Below are 13,931 nucleotides of genomic sequence, written 5' to 3'. Positions count from 1 at the left end.
CTGCCAGAGGGGGCGGTGGAGGCAGATTCAATCATGGCTTTCAAAAGGGAACTGGATAAGTACTTGAAAGGAAAACATGTGCGGGGCTACGGGGATAGGGCACGGGTGTGCGACCAGCTGGTTTGCTTTTGCATACAGCCGTCAGGACTCCAAGGGCTGAATGGCTTCCTTCCGTGCTATCACCTTTCAATGAGACTCGAAGCTTAGCCTGTCTTTTGCTTTCACAAATCTACAGAAGAGAAAGTTGTTTTTTTTGTAATGCTTAGATTCACTGAAACAAAGAATGGTGTTTGCTGATTTTTCTCTTTCCAATCTGCACTCAGCAGGCAAACATGTAGAAATTCAAAGCACTGTTTCTTGAAAGGCAGGCAAACTTTATGCATCGTGTCCTCTTTCAAAGTTTACATTTTCATTTCAAGAAGTTTCAGTTCTGCTGATGGGAGAGGTTTGCCTGGTCGCCTCGAGGGTTCAGTGATTTCGCATTCTGGCAGTGCTAATGAAAGGGCCAAGTTTCTTTGGCTGGTTTGTGCTGGCTCAGGTAATGAGTTAGTTCGTCGTGTAATGGTGAACATTCTATACTTGGACTCCAGCGATCCAAATTCAAATCTCGATTAAACCTGAGGTCTTTTCTTTTCACTCCAAATTTTATGCATCAGTGCCTTGCAATGTTTATACAATGATTATCCAACCAAGCGAGCTGAAAGTATGGATGAAAAAGGGCCGAGCCAAAGTGGCAGGTTGGAATTGACCAATGCTTGAATTTTTGCTGATGGGAGAGGTTTGCCAGCAGCATCGAGCAGTCAGTCATGCAGCGCCATGGCAATGCTGATAAAGCAGCGAAGTGTCTTTCAAGGGAGGGAGCAACTTTATCAACGAGTGGGTTCCATGGTGTAATGGTGAGCATTCTGGACTTTGAATCAAGCAATCCGAGTTTAAATCTCGATGGAACCTCAAGTTTTGTCTCATTCGTTTCTAACTTTTGGGCAAACAAATAAAAGGCACGTTGAATACCATCCATGTTGGTGGGCAGTTCGCAGCCTCAATCAATGTGGATCGAGCTCCTTGTTTCGATTTCGCCTTTTGTTAAAGGGAAATTATGTTTAACTAACTTGACAGAATTTTTGATGAGGTAACAGGTCGGGTAGATGAGTGCAACGCGATTGATGTGGTGGTTTTCGACTTTCAAAAGGCGTTTGATAAAGTGTCGTATAATAGGCTTATCATCAAAATTGATTCCCATGGAATAAAAGGAGCAGTAGCAGCATGGATACAAAATTGGCTCAGTAACAGGAACCAGAGTGTCGTGCTGAACGGCATGCAGTGGAGGGAGGTATACAGTGTTGTTCCCCAGAGATCGGTTTTGGAACCACTGCATTTTTGATATATATTAATGACTTTGACTTGTGTGCATAGGGCACAATTTCCAAATTTGCAGATGACACAAACCTTGGAAGTGTAGTGAACAGTGAGGAGGATAATGATAGACTTCAAGAGGATATGGACAGGCTGGTGGAATGGGCGGACACGTCACAGTTGAGAATGAACGCAGCAAAATGCGAGGTGATACATTTCGGTAGGAAGAACGAGGAGAAGCAATATAAACTAGAGGGCACAATTCTAAAAGGGGTACAGGAACCGAGAGATCTGGGGGAATATGTGCACAAATCGTTGAATGTGGCGAGACAGGTTGAGGAAGCGGTTAAAAAAAACATACGGGATCCTAGGCTTGAAAATGGAGGAATCTAGTACAAAAGTATTGAAGTCATGATGAACTTTTAAAAAAAAATAGTTCGACCACAACTGGAGTATTGTGTCCAGTTCTGGGCACCGCGCTTTCGGAAAGATGTGAACGCCTTCGAGAGGGTGCAGTCGAGATTTACTGGAATGATTCCAGGGATGAGGGACTTTAGTTCGGCGAATAGACTGGAGAAGCTGGGATTGTTCTTCTTGTAACAGAGAAGATTGAGAGGACGCGGTTTGCATTAATTAATGGGTTCAATGGTGTAATGATGAACAATCTGGACTTTAAAACCAGTGATTCCGAGTTCAAATCTCGGTGGAATTTCAACTTTTGTCCCATTCGTTTACAACTTTTCGGCAAATAAATAAAAGGGACCTGGAATCCAATCTCTGTTGATGGGCAGTTCGCAGCCTGAATAAATGAGAATCGATCTTTTTGATAGATTTCAGGTCCTAAGCTCAACCTGTCTTTTGATTTACCAAATCAGCAGAAGAGAAAGTTCTTTGTTTTCTAATGTTGCGTTTCACTGCACCAAAGAATGGTGTTTGCTGAACTTTTCTTTGCAATCTGCATTCAGCAGGCAAACTTACAGAAATTCCACGCATTGTTTCTTGAAATGCAGGCACTGTGTCCTCGGGTAAAGTTTACATTTTATTTTGACGCCAACCTTTATCCATCAGTGCCTTACAAACTTTATACACTGATTATCTGGCAAGGCTGTAATACCAGCTGCGCTGAGAAGTGTGAAACAGAAGCAGTGACGAGGGAAACGATGGATTTGACAGTCGCTATGTGATTTGCTGATCATCGATACTTCGCAGAGCGGACATGGGGAAGCTGAAGGTATGAATAAGAAAGGGCCGAGTCAAAGTGCAAGTTTGGAGATGGAATTGTCCAGAGCTTGCAATTCTCCTGGTGAGAGAGGTTTGCAAATTGCCAGCAGCCCAATTCAGTTAGATTTACCGTCGTTTCGGAAAAGGACAAAGTTGGACCTGGAGTTAAAGTTCTTAATTGGGGAAAGGCCAATTTTACAAAGCTGAGATGTGATTTGGCCAAAGTGGGCTGGAAACAGTTACTTGAAGGTAAATCAATGTCAGAGCAGTGGGAGGCATTCAAGGGGGAGATAGTGAGGGTGCAAAGCAAATATGTTTCAACAAAGAAAAAGGATGGGAATCACAAATCTGGAGCCCCCTGGATTTCAAGGAGCATCCAGGGTAAGATGAGGCAATAAATGGAAGCTCATGTCAGACACCGAGAGCTCAATACTGCATAAAGCCTAGAGAAGTATAGAAAGTGCAGGGGTGAAATTAAATAGGAAATTAGGAAAGCAAATAGGGGACATGAAAAAATATTGGCAAGTAAAATCAAGGAAAACCAAAAGGTGTTTTATAAATACATAAAGATCGAGAGGATAACTAAGGAAAGAATAGAGCCGAGTGGGGACCATAAAGGTAACCTATGTGAGGAGGTGGAAGATGTGGGAATGGTTCTTAATGATTACTTTGTGTCTGTCTTCAAGAAAGAGGGAGATGATGCAGAGATTGTAGTTAAGGAGGAGGAGTGTGAAATATTGGATGGGATCAACTTAGTGAGAGAGGAAATATTAAGAGATTTAGCATCTTTGAAAGTAGATAATTCGCCAGGCACGGATGAAATGTATCACAGGCTGCGAAGAGAAGCACGGGAGGAAATAGCGGAGACTCTGAGCATCATTTTCCGATTCTATCTGGTGACAGGCGTGGTGCCGGAGGATTGGAGGACTGCTAACATTCTATCGTTGTTAAAGAAGGGAAAAAGGGATAGACCGAGTAAATACAGGCCAGTCAGCATAACCTCGGTGCTGGACAAATTATTGGAAAAAATTCTGAGGGACAGTTTTAATCGTCATTTCGAAAGGCACGGATTAATCAAGGACAGTCAGCATGAATTTGTTAAGGGAAGGTCGTGTCTCACTAGCTTGATTGAATGTTTTGAGGATGTAACAAAGCGGATCGATGAGGGTAACACGTTTGATGTCGTCTGGAGGGATTTTAGCAAGGCTTTTGACAATGTCCCACATGGCAGACTGGTAAGAAACGTAAAAGCCCCTGGGATCCAAGGGAAAGTGGCATGTTGGATCCAAAATTGCCTCAGTGACAGGAATCAAAGGGTATCTTTGTGACTGGAAGGGTCTTACCAGTGGAGTTCCGCAGGGGTCAGTACTCGGTACAATGCTGTTTGTGGTATATATGTGTATTCAATGTAGGGGGCATGATTAGGAAGTTAGCTTATGACACAAAAATTGTCCACCTGCTTGTTAGAGAGGAAGGAAGCTGCAGTCTGCAGAGAGCTGTCAATAGACTGGTCAGGTGGGCAGAAAAGTGGCAAATGGAATTCAATCCGGAGAAGTGTGAGGTAATGCATTTGATGTGAGCAAATAAGGCATGGGAGTACACAATAATTGGGAGGATACTGAGAGGTGTAGAGGAACAAAGGGACCGTGGACTGCACGTCCACAGAGCCCTGACGGTAGCTGGAAAGGTTGACAAGGTGGTGAAGAAAGCATATGGGATACTTTAAGATTTCAGCTGGGGAATTGAATATAAAAGGAAGGAGGCTCTGCTGGAAATATATAAAACACAAGTTTGGCCAATCTTGAGCACTGTGCACAGTTTTGCTCCCCACATTACAGGAAAGATGTGATGGCACCAGAGAGGGTACAGAGGAGATTTACGAGGACGATGCAAGCACTGGATAATTTTAGCTATGAGGAAAGATTGGATAGGCTTAGGTTGTTTTCTTTGTAACAAAGGAGGCTGAGCGGAGATTTAATTTATTATATCAAATTATATGGGACCTAGATAGACTGGGCAGGAAGGACCTGTTTTCCTGGGCAGAGGGGTCAATAAACTGGGAACATAGATTTAAAGTAATTGGTAGAAGTATTGGAGGGGAGTTGAGGAGAATGTTTTTCACCCAGAGGGTGGTGGGGTCTGGAACTCATTGCCTCAAAGGATGGTAGAGGCAGAAACCCTCATCGCATTTAAAAAGTATTTGGATGTGAACTTTAAGTGCCATAACCTGCCGGGCTACGGACCAAGAACTGGAAAGTGAGATTGGGTTGGATAACTCTTCTCCGGCCGAAATTTCTATGTTTCTAAGATTCTATTCAATACCTAACTGTGGAGAACGTGAAACACCCCATAGACATCTAACTTGGGAGACGCCAGAAACACCCCACAAACATATATAACTGGAGAGACCCGGAAACACCGCACAGAAACCGAACTGGTGATACCCAAGAATCACTCCACATACATCTAACTGGGGAGAGTCGGGAATTACCCCACGATCACCAAACTGGAAGTTCCAGGAAACGATCCACAAATATCTAACTGAGGAGACCTGGGAGACATCCCACGGACACCTAATAGGGGGACCAGGGAAACACCCCACAAACATCTAACTGGGGAGACCCGATCATTTGTCCCGTTCATGGTCAGGGACTATCTGAAGGTGGTGAGGATCTGTTTCGGGGGAGCCAGACCTGCACCAAGAACTGGGAGGAACGGGTCGCCAAGGTCAAACATAAGCCTGGTATTTGAGGGGTGCGCCCTGTCCATAACTAGCAAGAACCTGATGATAAGGTGTGAGGGACTCGCGGTGTTGCTCTACGTGGCCAAGGTATTGGCCCATTCACCGCCAATGTGCAGTCACAGTTACCCGAGCTATTTTCCACTTTCTCTGGATTTCCAAGGGAGAACGCTTCCAAAGGGACACCATGTACAAGCCCCCAGACAAAGGGGGGAACTGCAAACTTAATCTCGCTCTAATCCCGATGGCCACCTTTGTGTGTGGCTGCCTCCGGATAGGTGTAGAGCCCAAGTACGCAAATACCAAGTGTCGCTGCGTGCTGAGTATCTACCTGTCCAACACAGGATGCAGGATGTTCCATCGAGCTGGACCGTCCCCCACCACCAGGTTGAGAAATGTATGAGGAGGAACCCTTCGACCACAAGGCCGGCAGGTAGTGGTCGGCACAGAACGTTCTGAGAATCCTGCAGGGAAAGGAGAGGATGGATCCGATTGGGCAGTTCCCCGACCAGAGGGTCGATGCCATGTGGCAGAACGTCTCGTCACCAGAACTGATTCACCAGGGTGTAGCCTTGATGGTGGAGAGAAGGGCGCTATCAGTATGGTCGTTCGAACACGCACCGAATCTCAGCACCACCGCAAGCTCGAGGCTGTGGCCGGGACGAGACCATCGCCCACCACCTGATGGACTGCCCATTATGTTGAGAATGATGCGTTGGTATCTGTCCCAGTTCATCCGCAACAGCTCGGTAACACAGGACGCAGTGCTGTATGGGCTGACCTCGGGACAAAGACCAAGACAGATATCGACTGCTGATGGAATGCCATTAACTCGGTGAAGGAGGCCCTTTGGTCCGCCTGACACATGCAAGTGTTCCAGCTGAAGGAGCTGTCCACGACCGAGTGTTGCCGACTGGCACACTCCGAGGTTCACACACTGTGGGACGCAATGAGGAGAGTTGCGACCTATGCAAAGGCTCGATGTGGAATCATCCTAGTAAATCTTGTATGCACCTGCTCCATTGCATCTGTGGTCTTTTTATAACATGGAGACCAGAACTGTTCATAGCACACCAACTCTTGTCTAACCAGGGTTTTATACAAGTTCAACATAACTTCTCTGCTTTTCAATGCTATCCCTCTGGAAATGAATACCAGTGCCTGGTTTGCTTTTCTTATGTCCTTATTAACCGACGTTTCCCCAGATCCTTCTTCTTCTCTACCGCATTTAGACTTGTTATCCAAGCAGTATGTGGCCCCCCTTATACTTCCTACCAAAATTCAATACGTCACACTTATCTATATTTAAATTCATTCGCCAATTACATGCCCATTTTAGAAGTTTATTAATGTCTTCCTGCATTGTGTCACAGTCCTCCTTGGTTTTAAATGTACACCAAATTTGGTGTAATCAATAAATTTTGAAATTGTGCTTCCAATTCCTGAGTCCAAATCGTTAATGTAAATGGTGAACAACAGTGGCCCCAGCACCGATCCTTGTGGCAAAACACCTCCACCTTTTGCCAGTCTGATTAACTTCCTTTAACCACTGCTCTCTGTTTTCTGTTTTGTCGCCAGCTTGCTGTCTTATCTGCTACTTTTCCGTTGATTCCACGGGCTCTGACGTTAGTCATGAATCTACGATGTGGTACCCTTATCGAAGGCCTTTTGAATATCAAATATATTCCATCTACTGCATTCCCCTTGTCTACACTTTCTGTTGCTTTTTGAAAGAATTCTATAAGGTTGATTAAGCATGACATTCCCTTTTGAAATCTTTGAATAAGGATTTCATTATCTTTCCTACCATCGATGTTAAGCTAATTGGGCTATAGATCACTGGACTGGTTCTATCTTTTCTTTCAACATCGGGATCAAATCAGCCGTCATGATGTCCTCTGGCACTATTCCCTTTTTAATGAATTTTTATATGTCTGTAATAGTGCATCTGCGATCTCTTCCTTTTGTCATAATTTCGCCCACTCACTTCATCTCTCCTGTTCCTTTTGCAATTTCCTGCCCCATGTACAGAATTTGCTGTTCCTCTTAACACAGTGCCATCGACAAACGTGAAAGTTTTCAGTTCATGTGACCCATTATGTCCCGATCAGTGAGTCGAGTCGGTGGTGGAACTGATAAAATTTCAGACGAGATTGAGTTCTAGTGTTGAGTTGTTTTCATCTTTTAATTCATTTAACAATTACAGTAAAAGGATATTTTAACAGATTCTTCAACTCATCTCTGAATTTGGGCTGCGTCACCGCATAAATACAGGTGTTTGTGCAACAACCCATGAGTTGAAACATGAACCCTAACTCCCGTACAAACACAGGTAGACAAATAGCCTCATAACCCAGGTAACCCATTCGCCAATAAATAGAGTATATCATATATATCGTCCATAACAGAATAAAATTTGCTGATATAGCGTACAGTATAATCATGGATTTCCTGCGGTTCTCCATCTCTGGGTCACTGGGAATCTCCCCACCGACGCGATTCAGGAGCCTCTTGCGGGCTCTGTTGGCCACTAAAATGTACCTGACGGTTAAAGCATTGAACAGCAAGACTAAGAGAAATGGAATGCATGGAGTTAAAATATAATGAAAGAATTCAAACGCGCCCCACACCTTAGACTCTGCAACGCTGTCTTTTACAACACAAAACCAGGATAGATTGCTGAAATTATATCTATTCGTGTACATAAAGAACCAGAAAATATTTTTGAAAGAGAAAAACACAGTAATTGTTGCTAGAACCACAGTCGCCGTTTTCTCCACACAGTACTTGGTTTTCAGATTCTGGCAACAAATGGCGATATATCGATCAAAGGTGAAACTGACCGTGAACCAGACAGAACAGTCAGTGACTGTGTAAAGCAGGACGGCGTGGATATTACACACCGGGATGTATCTTATGAAAGAGAACTCTACATTATAAACAACACGGATATGGCGCAGTATCAGATCGATGATAATAACGAGTAAGTCCATTACTGCCATTGCCACCAGGTAGCGAGTGACACATTTGGAGAGACCGCACTTTCCCCGAGACAGGATCACAATCGTCACCACGTTAACTGGAAGGAATAAAAAGAGAAAAGATCGGAAACAGGGCGAAGACGTCTGATTGATGGAGTTTTTGGAAAGATGTGATCTATGTTATTGCATCAATTGACGGAATCTAATTATTTCACCGGTCACCAGGACTGGTTGCGAGATACATTTTATTTACCATAAAATATTATATAGTAACATAGAATTTATAGCTCAGAAACAAACTTTTCAGCCCAACTGGCCCATGCGTGCTCCATGTGCGCCTCCTCCCACCTTTCTCTGTCTAACCCTATCAACATATTGTTCTCTTCCTTTGTCCCTCGTGGAGGAAAAGAGGGATTTGGGGGTATATGTGCACAAATCGTTGAAGTTGGCAAGGGAGGTTGAGGAAGCGGTTAAAAAAGCATACGGGATCCTGGGCTGTGCAACTTGAGGTATAGAGCACAAAAGCAAGGAAGTTACGTTGAACAATTATAAAACAGTAGTTGGGCCACAGCTGGAGTATTGTGTACAGTACTGGGCACCGCACTTTAGGAAGGATGTGAAGGCCTTCGAGAGGGTGCAGAAGAAATTAATTGGAATGGTTCCAGGGATGAGGGACGTCAGTTACGTGGATGGACTGTAGAAGCTGGGGTTGTTCTCCTTTGAGCAGAGATGGTTGCGAGGAGACTTGATAGAGGTATTCAAAATCATGAAGGCCTCGACAGAGTAGAAAGAGAGAAACCTTTACCATTGGTGGAAGGGTCAAGAACCAGAGGACATAGATTCAAGGTGATTGTCAAAAGATTCATAGGCGACATGAAGAAAAACTTGTTTTACACAGCGAGTGGTTTGGATCTGGAATGGACTGACAGGCGTTGGTGGAGGCAGATCCAATTGTGGCTTTCAAAAAAGAATTGGATAAGTACTTGAAGGGGAAAAAAAAGCAGGGCTACGGGGATAGGGCGGGGGAGTGGGACCAGCTCGATTGCTCTTGCAGAGAGCAGGCACGGATCCGATAGTCCGAATGGCCTCCTTACGTGTTGTAACTATTCTATGATACTTTGTGCTTATCCAGCTTCTCCTTAAATAAAGTGCATTAAATTGGAAAATAAATAAATGGCGACATATTAATCAGAAAAACCGCAGTAATAAAATGAGCGCCTGACATGCTTCAATTGTGAAAGCAAGAATGGTTGGAGCGGGGCACTGAACTGTTCTAGAATGTGCCAAGCCAAGTTCTCTGTGGGAATTGAGTTAGCAGTCACATTGATGTAATTTGGCTCAGTGACCCTGGGTTAGCGAAGGTAAATGAGTCCGAGATCCTGCTCTTGCTCACTACTAAGAAGGTCGTTCAGCCAAGCTTTCTGCTCCTGACCATAATCCAGGGACCCTGGGTTATGGAGGAGGCATCAGCCCATGTTGCAGCTTCTGTTCGTTGACATCCCCCTTAACCTTGCACTATCATCCCTTTTGTCATTTAATCACGCCTGCCCTCCACCATATCACAGACCTTCCCTTTTATTCTTTCCTTCCCTCCCCCTTTCCATGGCCCTGTACTTGCTTAAAAACTGCTTTACTTTCCTTTACTTCTTCCAGTTCGGACGAGATGTCATCGATCTCAAACGTGAACTCTGTTTCTCTCTCCAGAAATGCTACCTGACCTGCAGAGTTTTTCCAGCATTTTCTGCTTTGATCAGAACATTTCCTACATTTGGAAAGTGACCACATTTGAAGAAGTAATTCACTGGCTGTAAAACGCTATTGGAGGTCCCGAGGTAGGGAAAAGCGCTATATAAATTCAATATTTTCCTTTTCATTTTTTCGAATGCGTCTCTCACTTCAGATAGTTTGATGACATTAATGATAATTTAAAACTATCTCTCGGGTTTCATAAACAAAATATCCGAAAAATTTCGAATTTTCGTCTCCTGTATGTTTTTACTTGTCAGTGAGGAATGAGAGTTTTCGTAATTGATACTGGAACATGAGCTTCAGATAACAATTTAACTCCAGGTTCAACCAAACTAAGACCATTTACATTAAATGAGAGTAGGCGATAATAGAAAATTATCCACCGTTTCTCTGTTGTATCCTTCAACTGTCCTGCACAGGTGTGACATTACATTTCGAAAAAATGAATGGGAATCAAATCACTGATGTATAATGAGGAAACATTTTGTTGAACAAAAGCTCCAATTGCAATGAAAACAGAAAATTCTGGAGAGACTCAATAAGTCACTTCCTGAATCCCCAAAGCCTTTCCACCATCTGCAAGGCACAAGTCAGGAGTGTGATGGAATACTCTCCACTTGCCTGGATGAGTGCAGCTCCAACAACATCCAAGAAGCTCGACACCATCCAGGACAAAGCAGCCCGCTTCATTGGCACACCATCCACCACCCGAAACGTTCACTGCCTCTACCAGCGGGGCACCGCGTCTGCAGTGTGCACCATCTCCAAGATGGATTGCAGCAACTCGCCAAGGCTTCTTCGACAGCACCTCCCAAACCCACTACCTCCACCATCTGGAAGGACAAGGGCAGCAGGCGCATGGGAACAGCACCACCTGCACGTTCCCCGACAAGTCACACACCATCCTGACTTGCAAATATATCGCCGTTCCTTCATCGTCGTTGGGTCAAAATCCGGGTAGTCTCAACCGAACAGCACTGTCGGAGAACCAACACCACACGGACTGCAGTGGTTCAAGAAGTCGTCTCACCACCACCTTCACAAGGGCAATTAGGGATGTACAATAAATGATGGCCTTTCCAGCGATGCCCACATCGCATGAACGAATAAAAAAAAGAAGTTGAAGTTTTAACAGTTTTTAAGCAATTTCAGAGCCACAGCAAAGGGGATGGTGGAGGGAAGGAAAGAACAAAAGGAAATGTCTCATTTTGGGTGGTGGGCAGGAGTTATAACATGACAAGAGGGATGATGGTGCATTGCAAGAATGGCGGTAATGGGACAAGAAAATGTTCAAAAGATGGGATTCGAGGCCATGTAAATGACAACATCAGAACCATTAGCAGCAACTGCTATCCGAGAAAATCTGAGCAACCGTTATGATCTGAAGTTATTGAAATAAATGTCGAGTCCAGAAGGTTGTAAAGTGTCGAACAGAAAGAGGAGGTGCTGTTTCTCGAGCTTCATAGGAACTGTGGAAGAGGTCAAAGACAGAGGCACCATGTCAAGGGCCCTGTCAATTACGGTGAAGGGGAATCCTCGTTTGAGGAAAAAGTAAGAGATGGGAAAAAGCAAGCACTGTTGCAGAAGATGACATCATCTGAACAGATGCGACCGAGACAGAGAAACTGGAAGAATGGAATAGAGTCCTTACTGGAAGCGGGGCGGGAGCAAGTGTAATCAAGACAGCTGTGGGAGTCGGTGGGCTTACAGTTGATATTGATTGACAGCCTAAAACCTTAAATGCCATTGGAGAAGTCGAGGAAGGGAAGGGAGTAGTTGGAGATGGACCATGTCATGGCGAGTAAATGGTGAAAATTGGAAGAAAAGTTGATGAAATTTTCCAATCGAGAGCAGAAAACGGCACCAATACAGTCATCAATGCACCGGAAAAAGAGGTGAGGGAGGGCCCTGAGTAGGACTGGAACAAGGAATGTTCCACATATTCCACAAAAAGGCAGGCATAGCTAGGACCCATATGGGTTCCCGTGGCGTCACCTTTTATTTGGAGGAAGTGAGCGGGGACAAAGGAGAAGTTGGTCAATGTAAGAACAAGTTCAGCCAGGCGGAGGAGGTCGGTGGTGGATAGCGAGTAGGTGGACCAACGTTCAAGGAAGAAGTGGAGGGCCTGCAGGTCGTCCTGGTTCGGGATGGAGGTGCAGACGGACCGGACGTCCAAGTTCAAAAGGAGACGGTTAGGGCCGGGGAACTGGAAAATGTTCAATTGGCAGAGGGCGCCTGAAGAGTCGAGAATGTAAGTGAGAAGAGACCGGACAAGGGGAGAAAAAATAGCGTCGAGCTTGGAATAAATAAGTTCCGTGTGGGAAGAACAGGCTGAACAATGGGTTTACCGGGGCAGTCCTGTTTCTGGATCTTGGGAAGGGGGTTGAAGCGGGCTGTGCAGGTTTGGGGGGCTATAAGGTTGGAGGCCGTAGAGGGAAGATCTCCAGAGGAGTTGAGGTCAGTGACGGCCTGGGAAACTATGGCTTGATGTTCGGCTGTGGATTCATGGTCTATGGGGATGTAGGAACAGGTGTCAGAGAGTTGGCGTTCATCCTCCGCAAGGTGGAGATCTGCTCGCCAAACAACAACTGCACAGCTCTTGTGAACAGGTTTAATGACAATGTCGGCGTTGCACCCGAGAGAACAGAAAGCTGCAAGTTCAGAAGGAAGGAGGTTAGAGTGAGTGAAGGGTGAAGAGAAATTGAAATGCCCAATGTCACGCCAGCCATCCCCAAGGGAAAGATCAAGAAAGGTAAAAGGCCACTGTTCAGTTGGAACGAGAAGGCTGGAGAAAGGGTCCATTGTGCGTGGATTGGGGGCGGGTGGAAGACTCCTTTACAAAGAATTGGGCTTGGAGATGAAGGCAATGAAAGAAGAGCTCAGCATCGTGTCAAGCTCGAAATTCATTGAGGTGGGGGTGTAAGGGAATGAAGTTGAGGCCTTTGCTGAGGACTGATCGCTAGAGGTTAAAGACGGGAACCTCAGAGGGGATTGTGAAAACACGGCAAAGGGTGAGATTAGAGGGAGGGATGGGGTCAGAGAAAAGTGAAGGGGAATAGAGATCAGAACGGGTGTTGGTATCTAAAAGGTTTTGCTACTTCTGGCCCTTGACACCTGAAACGAAGAAAAAAAGTGTTTTTGTTGAAGCGCCGGATGAGGCGAATGATGAAATGGAACTGCGGATCAGGACATCTCTGAGGTCGGGTGGGTCGGTGCTGCTGAAAAGAGAGATTGAGAGTGTGCATGTGGCAGCGTGGATCTCAGGAAGCGTTGAGAGTAGTGGTTCGAGGAAAGCTGAACATCATGGAGATATCTGTAATCATGAAGCGTGGGATTTAGTTTGGAAGCCCGGTGGAACAAGTCAGAGCCGGAGACAATTGTGAACCTTTCCGAACAACCCAGAAACACGCGGCAGTAACAAAGGGCTTTCGTGGTATACAATGAGAGCACTGAGCATTCAATCATCAGAGGATTGTGGCAAAGATTTTAAAGTGTATCTGTGATCCTAGCTTAATAATTCAAAGTGAAGATGTACCATTTATTGAACTGATGCCGGAAGAGGGAGCCGTAAAGTTGAATCAATTGTTACAGGCTACATTATCATAAGGGGAATACAGGCGAAGCAATTAAAGGGGGATATAATGATATAACCGACACCGCCAATAATAGTAAAACATAATTACTCAAATAATGCATGATTATAGTGACCTTATGATATAAACAATGATATTGTTAAACATGATTTACATAAACCATATTGCAACCAATCAAAAGCGGTGATACTAATTCAAAGTGGTCGGTAAGGGAGATTGAGATAATGACGGGAGCTGAATCATTTCAAAGATTGACCATCTGTCCATCTGATTTCGTTCTACAACTCCGCATTA

The sequence above is a fragment of the Heptranchias perlo genome, chromosome 35, assembly GCF_035084215.1.
Source record: "Heptranchias perlo isolate sHepPer1 chromosome 35, sHepPer1.hap1, whole genome shotgun sequence".
Lineage (NCBI taxonomy): Eukaryota > Metazoa > Chordata > Chondrichthyes > Hexanchiformes > Hexanchidae > Heptranchias > Heptranchias perlo.
The sequence above is the reverse complement of the archived record's forward strand: the minus strand, read 5'-3'. Positions refer to the sequence as shown.